Source organism: Anoplolepis gracilipes, chromosome 12, assembly GCF_047496725.1.
Source record: "Anoplolepis gracilipes chromosome 12, ASM4749672v1, whole genome shotgun sequence".
Classification (NCBI taxonomy): domain Eukaryota; kingdom Metazoa; phylum Arthropoda; class Insecta; order Hymenoptera; family Formicidae; genus Anoplolepis; species Anoplolepis gracilipes.
In genome coordinates, this window is record NC_132981.1 from 3,175,001 (window position 1) to 3,189,467 (window position 14,467).

At 37.0% G+C, this 14,467-nt stretch overlaps 1 long non-coding RNA gene across 3 annotated transcripts in view; it reads right to left on the bottom strand.

Annotated features, from left to right (window-relative positions):
- Window positions 1–14,467, bottom strand: part of LOC140672008 (uncharacterized) — a 178,858-nt gene that overhangs the window by 135,606 nt on the left and 28,785 nt on the right. For all 3 annotated transcript variants that reach the window (XR_012047818.1, XR_012047816.1, XR_012047817.1), the window contains 2 exons: window positions 11,296–11,568; window positions 10,783–10,826 (listed from right to left, as the gene is read on the bottom strand). This is a non-coding gene — a long non-coding RNA (uncharacterized lncRNA). The remainder of the gene's footprint in view (window positions 1–10,782; window positions 10,827–11,295; window positions 11,569–14,467) is intronic.

Here is a 14,467-nt window from a genome sequence, read left to right on the forward strand (position 1 = left end):
GTGGAGTTTGGCTAGACGCGAGTATAATGAAGAGTGCATTTTTTTCCTCCCTCGAGATACATTAGCAAATAAATATTCGTCGCAAACCCGAGTATTGCGATACTCGCGAGAGATTTTTTTTAAAGGTGCCAAATAATTCCGCTGTCCGGCACGTGAATGTATACGCCCGATAAAAAGTGTAACCGTGATAAAAATTATTACAGCGTGGTCAAACGTTGTTTCTGCGACGCGATCAATTATCGTCAGCTTTTTCACACCGCTAACTGTATTATGTATATGGGCGACATATTGAATTACCAAAAAAATGGTGAAAAATGTACGCCACGTGCGAACGCAGAGCGAGATGGAAAAATTTACGGTGAAATATACGAATAATGTGCACGCGGCACACGCGCAAAATAGTGTGCGTATATACGTATACACATGCGCTCGTTGAATCGCATCCGATACAATTTTTGCAGCTGCGTGCGTTTCACGCGCGCTTTTATCAGTAACTCATCGTCACCATGTTTTACACATGCGTTCGCTAATTGATTCAAATTGACTTGTTTTTTAGTCAACTACAATTTGGCGTCCAACTGCGTAACAGATATACGAAAAATGCAGTATCATCGGCACGCGTACATAGCTTTGTTATTCCAATATATTAATGCTAGAAGGACTCTACAAATCGTCAAATTAACAGATGTAAAATGTTGTTTCTTCGTTAAAATGTCCTCGCCTTTCTTCATGAAAACTTACAATAGATGTAGGCGTAAATTATTTAATATTTTTAATTTAATATCTAATTTTTTTTTATATAGAAATAATAAAAAATAATTTTCCTACATTTTGAATGAAAAGTATTTTGTCCCGAAATATTTGATGCAGATATTTTTTAATTTAGATGTGTATTCAGTTTTTCTTTTTTTTATAAACGTCTACCAACACATTTTTCGTGTAAAAAAAAAGTAATATCTTAGGGGTAAAATCAATTATCAATTAAACTTCGAATGATACATTTAAATGTCAAGTTCTTGTAAGTAGCATGTGTCACGTCGCGCGTCATAAAATATAATGCGTTATGACAAAGGAACGTGTTAAGTATCATAGTTGCATATATCGAGAAAACAATAAGTGTATGTATATGTGTGTGTGTGTGTGTGTGTGTGTGTGTGTGTGTGTGTGTGTGTGTGTGTGTGTGTGTGTGTGTGTGTGTGTGTGTGTTTGTGAAAGAGAGAGAGAGAGAGAGAAAAAGAGAAAATAAAAGAGAATATAATTTAATTATGACTCAATATAATTTAATTTAATTTGACTTAATTTTGTTTCCGTTTTAATGATATTTATAATTTTCTCAAACTGCAACCAAACAAAACTGTTATGATAAATCTTTATGCAACTGACCTATATCAAATTTCATAAAATTGAAGAAACATTCATTTCATAAATCATGCATCTGATTATAAATAAGTCGATAACACGTTGGAAGTAGACACGTGTCTTCGCGGAAGTGTTTGTTTTGCCAGATTTAAATCAAGATTGCGGATCGCACAAATTTCAGTGAATCTTTATACTTTATATCATCGTGTTTCAGGAAAATTACTTCGCTCTAGTTAAACTTTTTTCATCGTAAAAAGAAAAAAAAATCTTTTTCCAGGTACGAAATCTTCCTTTCCATTATCTCTTCCGCTCGACAACAATTCTGCTGCAATTACAAACAATTGCGCGCTGCAAATGCGTATTCCATAATAGCAAAAAAAAGAAGAAAAAAAAATAAAAAAACAAAAACGAAACCATCATTCTTCCTGTCTCGTTCCGAATGAGAAGAAATGATTGCGGTATCCGAACGACCGAGAGGATGAAGTGTCATAAAAGTAGGAAATTTGAAGGCCCTTGCTGATCGGACGGGACCTTGCGAGTGGAAGCAACTAGGAACGGATATTAAGGTCTCGCAGAAAAACAGGTTCACGATCCGGTCGATGAAATTGGAATCCCAACGGTACGGCTCTCTCGTCGAATCTTATCACGATAATATACGCGATCGTACCGGACAGAAGAGCAAAGTAAAGAAGGAACACGACGTAAATATCACGGTAACGAATCAAGAACTGCCGAGCTCTCGTTGGGACGATCGTTGCGTTACCACGACGTTATGATCGACATCGATCTTCCCGAGCACGAGTTTAATCCATCAGATCTCTTCCTCTCTTTCTCTCTCTCGCTCTCTCTCTCTCTCTCTCGTTACGATTTACTTCTTCTACTTATATAAAGGATTGAAGGCCAAATGTGATGTGTTTTAATTTTTAGGTGAAACAGAAAGTACGCGTATATTTTAATTTCCTACGTATGTTTTCCTACGAATGAGACGTCAATTGGTGACTTTTTTCTGTTTATTTACAAATTACGTCCATGGATTTCGAGTGAATTAATTCGCTGACAAAAATGTCGGAATATCGGTAAACCCAGCCGGTGGAACTATCGCGGCCATGTTTCACCCGGCTCCGCCAGGTAAAACAAATGCCCCCACTTAACAAGCGAAAATTTCGCGCCGGGGTTGGCTCTACGCGCGACAATCCCGCCCCCGAAGACGATCTCTTCCGGCGCGCGGAAGATGAAAACTCCCGGACGTTGGCCCGCAAAAATGTCGAGCGCACGTCGCCATTAATTTTCCCCGCCGTCCCCCGGTCCCGTTCTCTCCGCTGCTCCCTTTTCAACCCCGGCATTCTTTCTCTCCTCCTCGCTTTGGGATCCGACTGTCGGCCGTGTTGCTTTAGGTCAGTGCCGTCTCTCGGTTGACGCCGTCTTTCCCCTCGCCTCCTTCTCAAATCCTGCTCCGTGCTTGGTACCTGACGAGAGGCGACCAGGGGGAGAAGGACGGTAGATAGAAAGAAAGGGCCAAGGTAGAGGGAAAGCATGTACGAAGGAGAAAGAGAAAGAGCGAGAAAAGGAGACAGAAAAGGAGGAAGAGAGAGAGAGAGAGAGAGAGAGGGAGAGAGAGAGAGAGAGAGAGACAGCATCTAACGAGCGGTTTAGGAGGGATAAGAAAACCGCCGTCGGTCCTTGGTCCGTGTCCCGGAGAGTTCCATGACTCTTGCATGACTTTTTGGGCCAACCTGCCCTACCGTCTACCTTCTGCTACTTTCCTCTCCCTTGCCTCGCCCTGGCCGCTCTCTGTCGAATCGCGTCTTCTCCTCCCTCCGTCTCTCGTCGCGGTTGCCCTTTCCCCGGTCCATTTCCGACCTGTTCCAGCTTCCACCGAACCGTCCTCGGAGGATCATCCACCTGGCGCCCTCTCTTGTCCGGAGCTCTCCCTCGAGGAGCGAGAGAAGCGAGAGACGCATCCTTCGCTCTCGTTCCCGTCTCCCTTCGTCCTGCCTCGCGCCCTTCTCGCCACCCTGTGACGCGCGCACCGCCGATCGCACGCCCGATTGGGCTCGAGTAATTCGCCAGAGAGCCGAGGGATAACGCGAATAACGGTGAGATAAGCTGCGTATCGTCCAGACATGCTTTTGATCTCTCTCTCTCTCTCTCTCTCTCTCTCTCTCTCTCTCGTTTGTTAAAATTTCACCGGCGCGACAATTCGCGATAAATATGAGATTAGCGATACTAAAAAGTACGCATCTAAAAATTAACAAATAGTTTTTTTTTAAATATTGTTTAATGATTATTTTTTATTTTTATTTTTAATTATCTATACCTACGATAATATCTTTATTTTGTGACATTATTTTATAGAAATACTTTTACAAATTATATATGTATGTATGTATGTATGTATGTATGTATGTATGTATGTATGTATAATATTATTATATGTATATGTGCGCGCCCCATGATATGGATGATAAAATGTTTGAATGGATAAAAACATCGATAGATATTTTTATAATAGTCATATCAACTCTATTTCTTTAGGATCTCGTATAGCGAGGGATATAGTTCCCTCGGGGATTTCGCAGACCTCGGGATTATATACGTGCCTAGAATTTACATTTGGTTATACGATCGCTTCTCGCTGGCCACGCAAAGCAAAGCCGTTTTGTGGGGATTACATTCCTAGAAAAGTCCCGGCGCGATTAAACATATATGAACGCCGGGCGCGAGATAAACGGCGATATTAATCCGCGTTAATGCGATGGGATTTTGGAATGTAACGTATAACAACAAATAAGAGTATTATCGTCCTTTATACAAAAATTTCTTTTTTTTTAACCGTTGACTAATACCTCTCTCTCTCTCTCTCTCTCTCCCTCTCCCTCTTCCTCTCTCTTTCTCTCTCTCTCTCTCTCTCTTTCGCTCCGCTTTACGAGAACAGTAAATTATTGATTATGTGCCAAATACAACGTTGCCTTGCTACTACTTTGTCATAAGTGCATTTTCTGCGAGGTCGTTTAGAGGAAATATGCGGGCATTGGAGACCGTTCCAGTTTCCAGTGGAAACTATCCTTCATCCTAGAAATTTGCATTTCTGCGGTAACTAAAGTACGAAATTAAAAACTAGAAAATATTTTTCTCTTTCCTAGTAAAAAAGAAAAAAAAAAAATTAGAATGAAATGCTGTTCCTTCAAGCTTAATAAATAAAATAATCTCGACATCTCTTGCATCAGTCATCGGGACATGTAAAATAATAACTATCATCCCCTTGTCGCAATAACGCGTGAGAACAAAATGTCACTACGTATATCCAGATTTTTTTTCCGCATCATACGATTTTTCTAATCGCGGTAAAAGTAGAGTCGTCGCTTGCACGGTGTTGTAAAATCTATCGCTTCTTCGTGTCGGACGTGCCGTCTCCTTTTCACAGTTCGCGATATTTAAATATTCAAATACGCGTCACGCGGCGCGACGAGCCGTCTCGAGTTTGATAGGGCTACTTGAAACTAGGGTAAGTTGCAACAGTCATAAATCTTGCGCCTCTCGTGAAACGTAACGCGCTACTATTAATTTTGTATTCTACACTTCTTTCGGCGAGATAATAAACCTTGATATTAACATTTCTTACCACAATGCAACGTAACGTTAATGAAATGATAATGATGCGCAAGTTTATAATATCAATATATGTATAAATGTACGAAAATAGTTCCAATGTAATATAATTAAAAGAAATAAAATAAAAATTAAAGAAACAGAGACTGATTTATCTAGTTATTGCATCAAACAGTTAGCCGTAAATTTCACAGACACGCAAAGAAGAAATATGATCCCTCTAATTACAACTAGCGACTATCTTTCTTTATTACAATTTCAAGCCTCATGATCGATGATAAATCGCAACGATTAGGGGATGACACAGTATGAACCGCTCTTTTTTCTACGTTTTTTAGCGGTTACAACTTTCTGGACGCAGTTCGGTTCCATCGGTAGACGCTTGCTTACCGTGAATCTCGCTTCCATTACACGACGTCGAAACTGCACTAAATTACAGCCTCGAAACCGAAGAGTTGTACCACCGAGTGAATGGATCGAGGCACAAGGGAGGAAAAAAAAAAAAAGAAAAAAGCCCCTTCGCGCCGTCGGCGAAAATGCTCCGGAACCCGAACGTTATCGTCCATCATCGATGATGTGAACGGTCAGAGACTTTGTAGTTGAAAATTGGAATGATTATATTCTTTAGAGTAAAATGCGTTTATGAGACAAAGAGTGTGTTTGGCGGCAGAGAAAGAACTTTTAAATCAAATGTCAAAGTGTTACACGCGGAAATGAAATCAGATTATTTAATAAAATTGCATTATTTTGAATTTATATATCTCTTGTGTTAATTGCTTAATTCAGAAATGAAAATGTTAAAATTATAAACGTCAAATTCTGTATATTTGCCACTTGTGAACAAAATCGATTTCGAGTACGCTTAAAAGCAACGCTAGAAACAAATTTTCGACATTGTTCAACGGATTCCCGTCATTACCCACGAAGTTGCGTCTCGACAACAACAACTATTATCCAACGTTGGTGGTTGAAGGCGTTGATAGTTGCGGTTGATGACTAGAATAGCGCATACTGGTAGCAGCTGTCATTACCCAGAGGCAAGCTTGCTCGTGACTAATCCTGCATGCCGATTCACCGTAACCTAGCCTACGAGAACCTGCCTCTATACATATATACATATACACGATTAACGTACTGGGTTACCCTAGGTTGTCATCCTGCCGCAAGGAAACCAAATCGATAGCGCGCGTGCTACGCGTGAGCGAGCGACCCAGTAACGTGGTATCCGTTTCGTTTTTATTTCTACAATATACAAACAGCCGAAATTTCCTAGATACTCGATAAATACAATTTGTATGAATTTTGTAAAAATGTTGTAAAAATTTTCCAATATTGAAATAACAATCGACTTGCCTCACTGCAATTTGTCAGTCTACTCGAAAAAATGATTGCAAGATTAATATTGTTTAAAAATTCCTGTTTACCTGTATATAAAACAGAAACGTCACATTTAATAAAAAAATTGTTATTTTAATGTGTAAATTAATTGGATTGATGCATTCGATTTTATCGATAGCATTTTATATATTAATCTCAGTTAAATACATTTATCTGTGTATTTTTCAATAAAATGTAAATTCCATGTAAAATTATATTAATTAAGGTGAAACTTAAATAGAATTTTAGTGCGATCGGGATTTAAACATTATCCCTCGTCATGTCAATTACGTTCTGACCGAATGACCGAATGCAAGATAATGTTCGAACGACAAGAGCGAGAGACGCCTAATTTGCATAGTGGCTTTACACACAGCAGGATAGAAAGACTCGCGTCGAGGAACGCTCTTTTTTTGACGACACACACACACACACACACACACACACACACAAACACACGCACACAGATGCATACACGTCACGCTATATTATATGGAAAATTCAACGGACGCTTGCCCACAGAGTTTCGATGTATTTTCTTTTCCCTCATTTATACTCTTAGTAACGTTTCTACTGCGAATCCTTCTCTTATTCCTCCTGCCTCTCCCTTCCCCTCTGCACCCCTCTCCCTGTTGGTTCAGATATTTCCACAGCGTAATGTAATCCGCTTTACCTTGCCTGGGCGCCGCGAGGTTGACATATTTTTTCTCCCTTCGTCGTCTAAAGTACGTGTGCCGTCATACAATGTTCTAAGGAGGAGCCTTTCCCGCTTTTTCTTTTCGCCCGGTAATACCGTCCCGGCGGATGTAACGCAATATTTTCATTGCGCTCTTTGCCCGCGGCCACGGAAATGAATATCGTCTCGTTGCCGATATTAAAGTCAAATCAGCAGGAAAACGTCGGGCTAATATTACCATCCCCAACGAGCCGTTTGATGCAGAAAAAAAGGCCGTAGCGCGATGAACTTTCCACGGATGTCCCTCCTCTGCGCAGAATTTGTTTCAGTTGTCGTTTTTCTATCTCGACATCATGATATGACTCTCAGAGAGAAAATTAGGACGGTTTTACACGAATTATCGTATCACGTTGGAGACTCGGGAATATTTTTTTTGTCGAAAAATTCGACATGTTAAAGAAACTTTGATATTTATTTTTACATTACAATTTATCCCGGATTTGAAAGAATTTCCCCGCGGCCTTTTAATTACAGTACGGTGAATATATATCGCCCAATTATAATCCGTACGAGAGCAGTTTTATTGCGCGTCGAAAAGGCGAAGCCCCTCTTGGACGATCCTTCTTCTCTCGGTGAGAGCCTCGCTGCGTAATTGTGTACCTTACGCTCTTCGATCAACGTCCGGTAACGAGTTGACATACCGCGCAAAAACGCGGATCGATAGCGTGCTCTGTGCATTGCGGCCGCCGTGTGTCCATCCTTTGCGATCGCGTGTGTGTACGTGTCACATGCGCACATGTGATGCGAAATCGTCGACGGGCCTTACCTACACCTACCTACGCTATATGAATAGTCGCAAGAGTCCGAACACGCGACGAAATTTCGCGGAGCGATAAGCTTTCGGCGAAGAGGACACTTAAGCGAAAGGTCATAAGGGAGGGAGGGGGAGGGGGGAGGGGGGAGAGGTGAATTCCCCGAACTATTGAGAATTAATTCTGCATACCATCCTGCGCATAGTTTCCGCCATACAGAATGGAAATTGAATTTAGATATATCTTTCATAAGAGTCTAAAAGTGAAAATGTCATACGATAAAAACTTTGTTAGTAAAACGAATGGATTTTGTCTAAAAGATAAATAAAAGATAAATGAAAAAAAAAAAAAAAAAAAAAAAAATTCTCCGACACATGCGTTCGTTCAATTTTATTATTATTTTAATTAGACATTGCAAAATTTATATTTCTCAAGCAATATCATCAATCGTCGTGCGCACGTTGGAAATGCAATCGTGTCGTGTATTTACATCGAGATTAATTCGCATTACGAAACATTCTGCCGTCGAACTTTAAATACGATATACTATTTACTTTGCCGGCACTTTGCATCACGCCGCCAGCCCGTTGTTTACGTAATAAACATTCTTCTTCGTGATAAAGAGCGCGCTTAGGCGGGCGGAAGAGGTTTCTTTCAGGGCATTTCTTCGGAGAACACGAGGTTTCGAGGTGGGAAGGTACTTTGTCTTTACACCATCGCGCGTGCAGTGTTGGATGCTGAAGATTTTTTTTTTTTATAAATCGCTTTTATAGCCTGCTATCAGGTCGCTGTATAAATAATATCCATTTATCCCCCGCAACGCTTAATATTTACAGCGAGTTTATTTACACTTTTTTTTTCGCTTAAGCACCTATAATGTTACTAATAACCAGACAGAGTATAACCTACTAATTATCCAATATCTTTTAATAATGCTCGTTGGATTAAATATTTCATCGATCATAGTTATATCATATTATTCTCACGAGATAGAAATTTTGTTAAAATCCATTTTTCTTGTAATCCTCGATTTACAGAGAATGTAAATGAATAGCTTTTACAGGCTATCTATATTTATATAATTTTTTATTTATGCATAACGAGTTTGACTTTGTCCGTCAAATCGTGTCACTGAATCGCGACCTTTGGTGCCAGAAAAAGAGTCTCGATCATGAAAGAACAGATGTGATGCAGCCGATAAAAAGCAGTAAATAATGGTAAACAACGCGAACAAGGTTAAAAAATACCTTTCCCGTCATGCGACCAAAAGATGATGCATAATTCCTGCGCACGTAACTTTTGTATCTTTCTTTCATTATCTTATAGCCCGTCGCGTTCACTAAGGTGGAAACTTCTTTTTCAAGAAAAAGAAGGGAAGATGATTGTCGTTCGTTTCCGGATAACGTCTTTTCAACACATCGCGAAATTCAATCACGAGCGTCCCCGTCAAAAAATTCAACGAATAAAATCATATTTTGGAATGTATTTCGGTCTCCGCGACAAGCTATTGAATTCTTTGCATTGTTATTGCCAACGTGAGGAAGTAAATGGAAGTTGCATTTCCAGCTGCATAATTGATGCAGTTTCAGTCTATACGCAGCTTGCGTAAGAATAATTTTAATTCTTGCGGTTTCTACGTTCTAGGAATTTAAGAACTTAGAAGTGTTAAAATCAATGATTGACCTCAGATGTATTTTAAATATTAATAAATATATATAATGGTAATATAATTTATAAATAAAATAATATTTAATATTTTTCAAATTTTTATTCAACTTGAAACTGCAAGTATCCAAGTGCCAGATATCTTATCAATTGTAAATAAAAATATCCACGTTTTAGAACTATAATTAGACAGACACACACACACACACACACATATATATAATACACAAAATATAAATTTAGGAAAGAATCAGTCTTCTAAAAAATGCCAAAATTATTTAGTAGATCACTTCGTGTTTAAAATTTCATCTGATACAAATCTCCCTTTGTTTAATACCCGACAACGATTAATTCGCATTTCCTTCATAATGCGATATAGTCGCACGTGTACGATAATCGATCTCCGGCAACTACGAAACCGCGCAGAGTAAGGTAACGTTTAACTATGCGCGCTATAAGTTAGTGCCTAGTTTCATACTAAGAAATTCTCTTCTCGCTCGTTGTGTCACTCGCGGCGTGGAAGGTTAAGCTGTTGCACGACGGATTATCGATCCGCGGCGGAAAAAAAAGACCGTTGCAATGCGTCCTATTTTAGGCTACGAGCGAACGAGGTTTCGCGACGCGTTGTTCGGCTTGATTCTCTTTTCGTTGCAATCGACCAGACTTCACTCGTCAATTTTTATGCGGTATTTCAATGGCTAATCAACCGACAAACGCCACTCACGTGACACTTGCACGTGTATGTACGTACAACTTACATGCACACATATTTGAAATAAAAGTACCGGAATAAAGTTGTATATATAAAGAATATACAATAATGAAAAAGCAACACAGTTATTAAATTCTTATTTTCTTATATTATTTATATAAAGCATCGAGGATTATTTTTATTTATATAGTTCCGTAAAGTTAATATGCATCAACTTTTAAATATTTAATTTCTAATCAATTAAATAGATTTTGCATTAACAAAAATTTGTATAAAACTTAAGCATATTCTTACTGCACACATGAGCAAGAATTTTAAATATTTTCATATATATGTGATGTATTATTTTTGGCTTTTAAAAAGATTATTTAATTCATTACATTTTCATGATCTAACGATTTAACTAATTTAACATCTGATCTAATGCTCAAATCTGCATTATTTTAACACTTTTTCCTAAATTTTCAATTAACTTGCCGCAATTTAATTTGTATATAGAATAAAAAATTTCATACATATAGATATGTGTGTGTGTGTCCCTCTCTAGATATAAAAAATAATTTCAAACTCACCAATAGGTGCGCAACAGCGGAGTTGTAGTTTCTGACATTTATCTCTGTAAAATATAAATATAATTATATCAAATTATACACATATATGTATTGTAGATTATAAAATAATTATTAATTTCTCAAAAATAACGAACGCGTGCAAAAATGTTTTATTCATCTATTTAAATACATCTCTAATAGAAGATAATTTTGGAAAAAGCTTTTATTAAATAAACTTTTAGAATTTAATAAATAAAGATTTCATTTTTATATACATACACAAATAATAATCTAGACAATTATAAATCTTAATAATGTTAAAAATATCACACGTACATAATATACACATATACACGCGTGTATGTATGTCTTAAAATATATTAAATAAAAAGATAATTTACATACGTCATATTACATTATTATATTACAAAATTAGTGAATAATACGGAAATCAGTATGTAATCATTGCAGATATAAACGATGAATTTCAATAAATCAATAATGAATAAGTTATATATTATGAATTTTATTTACCTCAACCGTTGCTCCGTCTTTGCCCGATGCCCTCCTTGGCCTCGTCGTCTTTCTCTCAGGTTGTCAGAGTTGCAAAGGTTGTCATTCTCATATGTCGTACTTGCTCGCAATTAATTACGATCGCGCGCGAAATACTGAATACGAACGCACGACACTTTGCACGGCACTCCCGAAAACTAAACAAGATGCGGATCATGTTTGCAGGTCAATAAAAATAGACACGCGACACTTTGCACGGCACTGCTGAACTTAGACGCGTGACAAATTATTCATCTACAACAGAAATTAACATTCAGAAATTAATGCAATTTATTTCATAACTGCGATCGATTATAAACGAATCAATATCCCGTTTTCTTTTCAAAAGAAATATAATTAAAATATATGCTCTACAAGACGAGCATTGGCCAACATAACGCGCCTCTTGTTTTACTTGAAATATTTTTTTCTAATATATTATAAAATAAATTGTATAAAATACATAATGTCAAAATTTTAATGTATCATAAATTAATTATTATTAATAAATTGTCGATACATGACCGATGTTCATGTTATTTGGATCCAATCATTCGATCCAATAAACGACGAATCGTGTAGTATAATGCGTTTCCAATCTGATAACAGTAGGCAAATTACATGTAAATTAGCGAAGAAACGTGAGAATTTATTCGAATGTGGTTACTAATTGTTTGTAGAAAGCGATCGCATTCGACACGTCGTGATACTTGTCACGCTCTCGCAATCATATTTCGAGAGATAATACGACGACACACGAAACGGCTCACAACGTGCCTACTTGCTGGAGCCTCGGTGCGCGAATGACGACAAGGCCGTGGAATGTCAACGACAGCGCGGCGAAATTTGGCAATGTTTTCCCCCACTCTGTCACGTAGCTATACTCAGGAATGTTGTTATTCTTATATATCCTTACGAACAGAACTGAAGGTTATCAGTGCGCGATTCGTAAGTAGACAATTCATACTTATAATAGTAACTATTTCACGCAATTTATACACTTTATTGAAACCGAAGAGACTGGAAATAGAAATTCTTATCATTTTATTGTAATCTTTACGAGCAATATATAAGTGTTTCTTTAATAATTTCTTAATAATGTTTCTTTAATAATATTTGAATATCATTTTCAAGTTTCCGTCATTGTCGGAATATCTCGAGTACATGACGGATCAATTTCAGTCGAGTGGCGACGTCGCGATGCGCTTTAATTAGTCAATATAGTCGTTATATTAATCCCGTATTTTAATATTTATCAATCGTGTTGCTTTATAAATAATTAATTTATTTTTACAATATATAAATAAATATATATATATATATATATATATATATATATATATATATATATATATACATTTCATCGTATATATAAAATATCGTTTCTAAAATTTAGAATTATTTAGATTATTTATATTATACAGGGGAAGATACTTGCGTTATAAATATTTGTGAAAAAATTTTATTTGACATTCATAAGCGAAATTTTTTTAAATTGAATATATGCACAGACGATGCTGTTATGGTAAAAATAAACCAATATTAAAAGTGCAATCTCTATTTTAGTTTCTTTATCTAACAAATATAAAATTACACAATGTAATATAATATACAAAAAATAAGATAATGACAAATATATCTTTATACAAAATCGAAAATGAGTGAAAATAATAGACAAAATATATACAAATATATAGGTACTCTACTAAATAAATTCTCGTCTCTTTCTTTGATAAATAAAATTATATAACAAATATAATATTTTATAACACCAAAGTGGCCCGTAAAAAAGATTGTCAGAAATCTCGAAGCATACATATCGCGCTAATCTTTCTTATTACTTTTGCATATCTGAATACGCGCATGAATTAATTTAATCTAATATATCATGGCTATATTAAATTTATTATACAAAAATAAACTCATAATGTCAACTTTGTCAACATTAATTGAGCAGTTAGAAAGAGAGAAAGAGAAAGAGAAAGAGAGAGAGAGAGAGAGAGAGAGAGTGACCGTATTTTTGTGTAATATTAGAATAATAACAGACCGATCTTTTGATATTAACTCGGAGAGGAGAATAAAGCGACGTTATACAAGGAGAGTGTGGCATGCGAAACGACTCGCATAACATCATCATCCCGCACGCACACCCATGCCGCATGCCTCGACAAAACTTTCGCCGCGAAATCTCGCGTTTCTCTCTCTTTCTCCGCTTCCCTCTCTCTCTCTGTTTCGCTCACTTCGCTTGCCGTCGCGATCCCCTTTCGAAAGGGGCCGATGTGAACGTTCGACAGCCTGATGCGACCTACCCCAAAATCGCCCGTTAGGCCCGCACGAACGGGCGCCAGGCGCGCAATTTCGGACGAAACTTTCGCTGGTACCACATCCGGCCCGAACCTTCCTTACGAGGTACGATGTTGCGTGGGGCCGCCCCTGGCATAATAATTGTCCGACGCGTAATACGGTACAGTCCCGACAGCCATGCCGGGGCTCTCTCGGCGAAAATCGAACTCTCTCAAGAAAGCGTTAAATTTCAGACGACGGGAATTTTACAACGGGGTCGGGTTTACACAATTTCTGATCCGATTCTCTGATTGAGATATAATTAAATTAAATTTTATTATAAAACACCCCCGCCCCACTAAAAATCTATTTGCATTCGTATATAAATGCCTCAAGTCATTGAAACTCAAATGTTAAATGTAAAATTGAAAGTCTGAAATGTGTATACTTAACAATAGCTCTTTGTATACATATCAGATACATTTCTAATTCAACACGAGGAAATAACTAGTGGAAACTCGTGGAAATTAGTCTCAATTGCGCTCGAATTAATAAGGAACATCATAAATCAAAAACATAATTAAATTGCAAAAATTAAACGATAATATGTTTTTCATTAAAAAGCGAAAAAAGCAATAAAAAGAGAAAAATTTATGAATGTGCAAAAAGAGAGAAATTTTTAAATAAACAGATTAAAATAAATAAAATCATGTCAAAGTCTGTTATAAAATATTATTTTTATGTTTCTTATTATTTAATTTATTTAAAAAAAAAATAATGAATGCGTACGTAATTTTTTTCTAAAATTTACATATCCGTTCCTTTTTTCCTTATTTATTTTTCGCGCTTTCATATTTATAGTAATATAGAT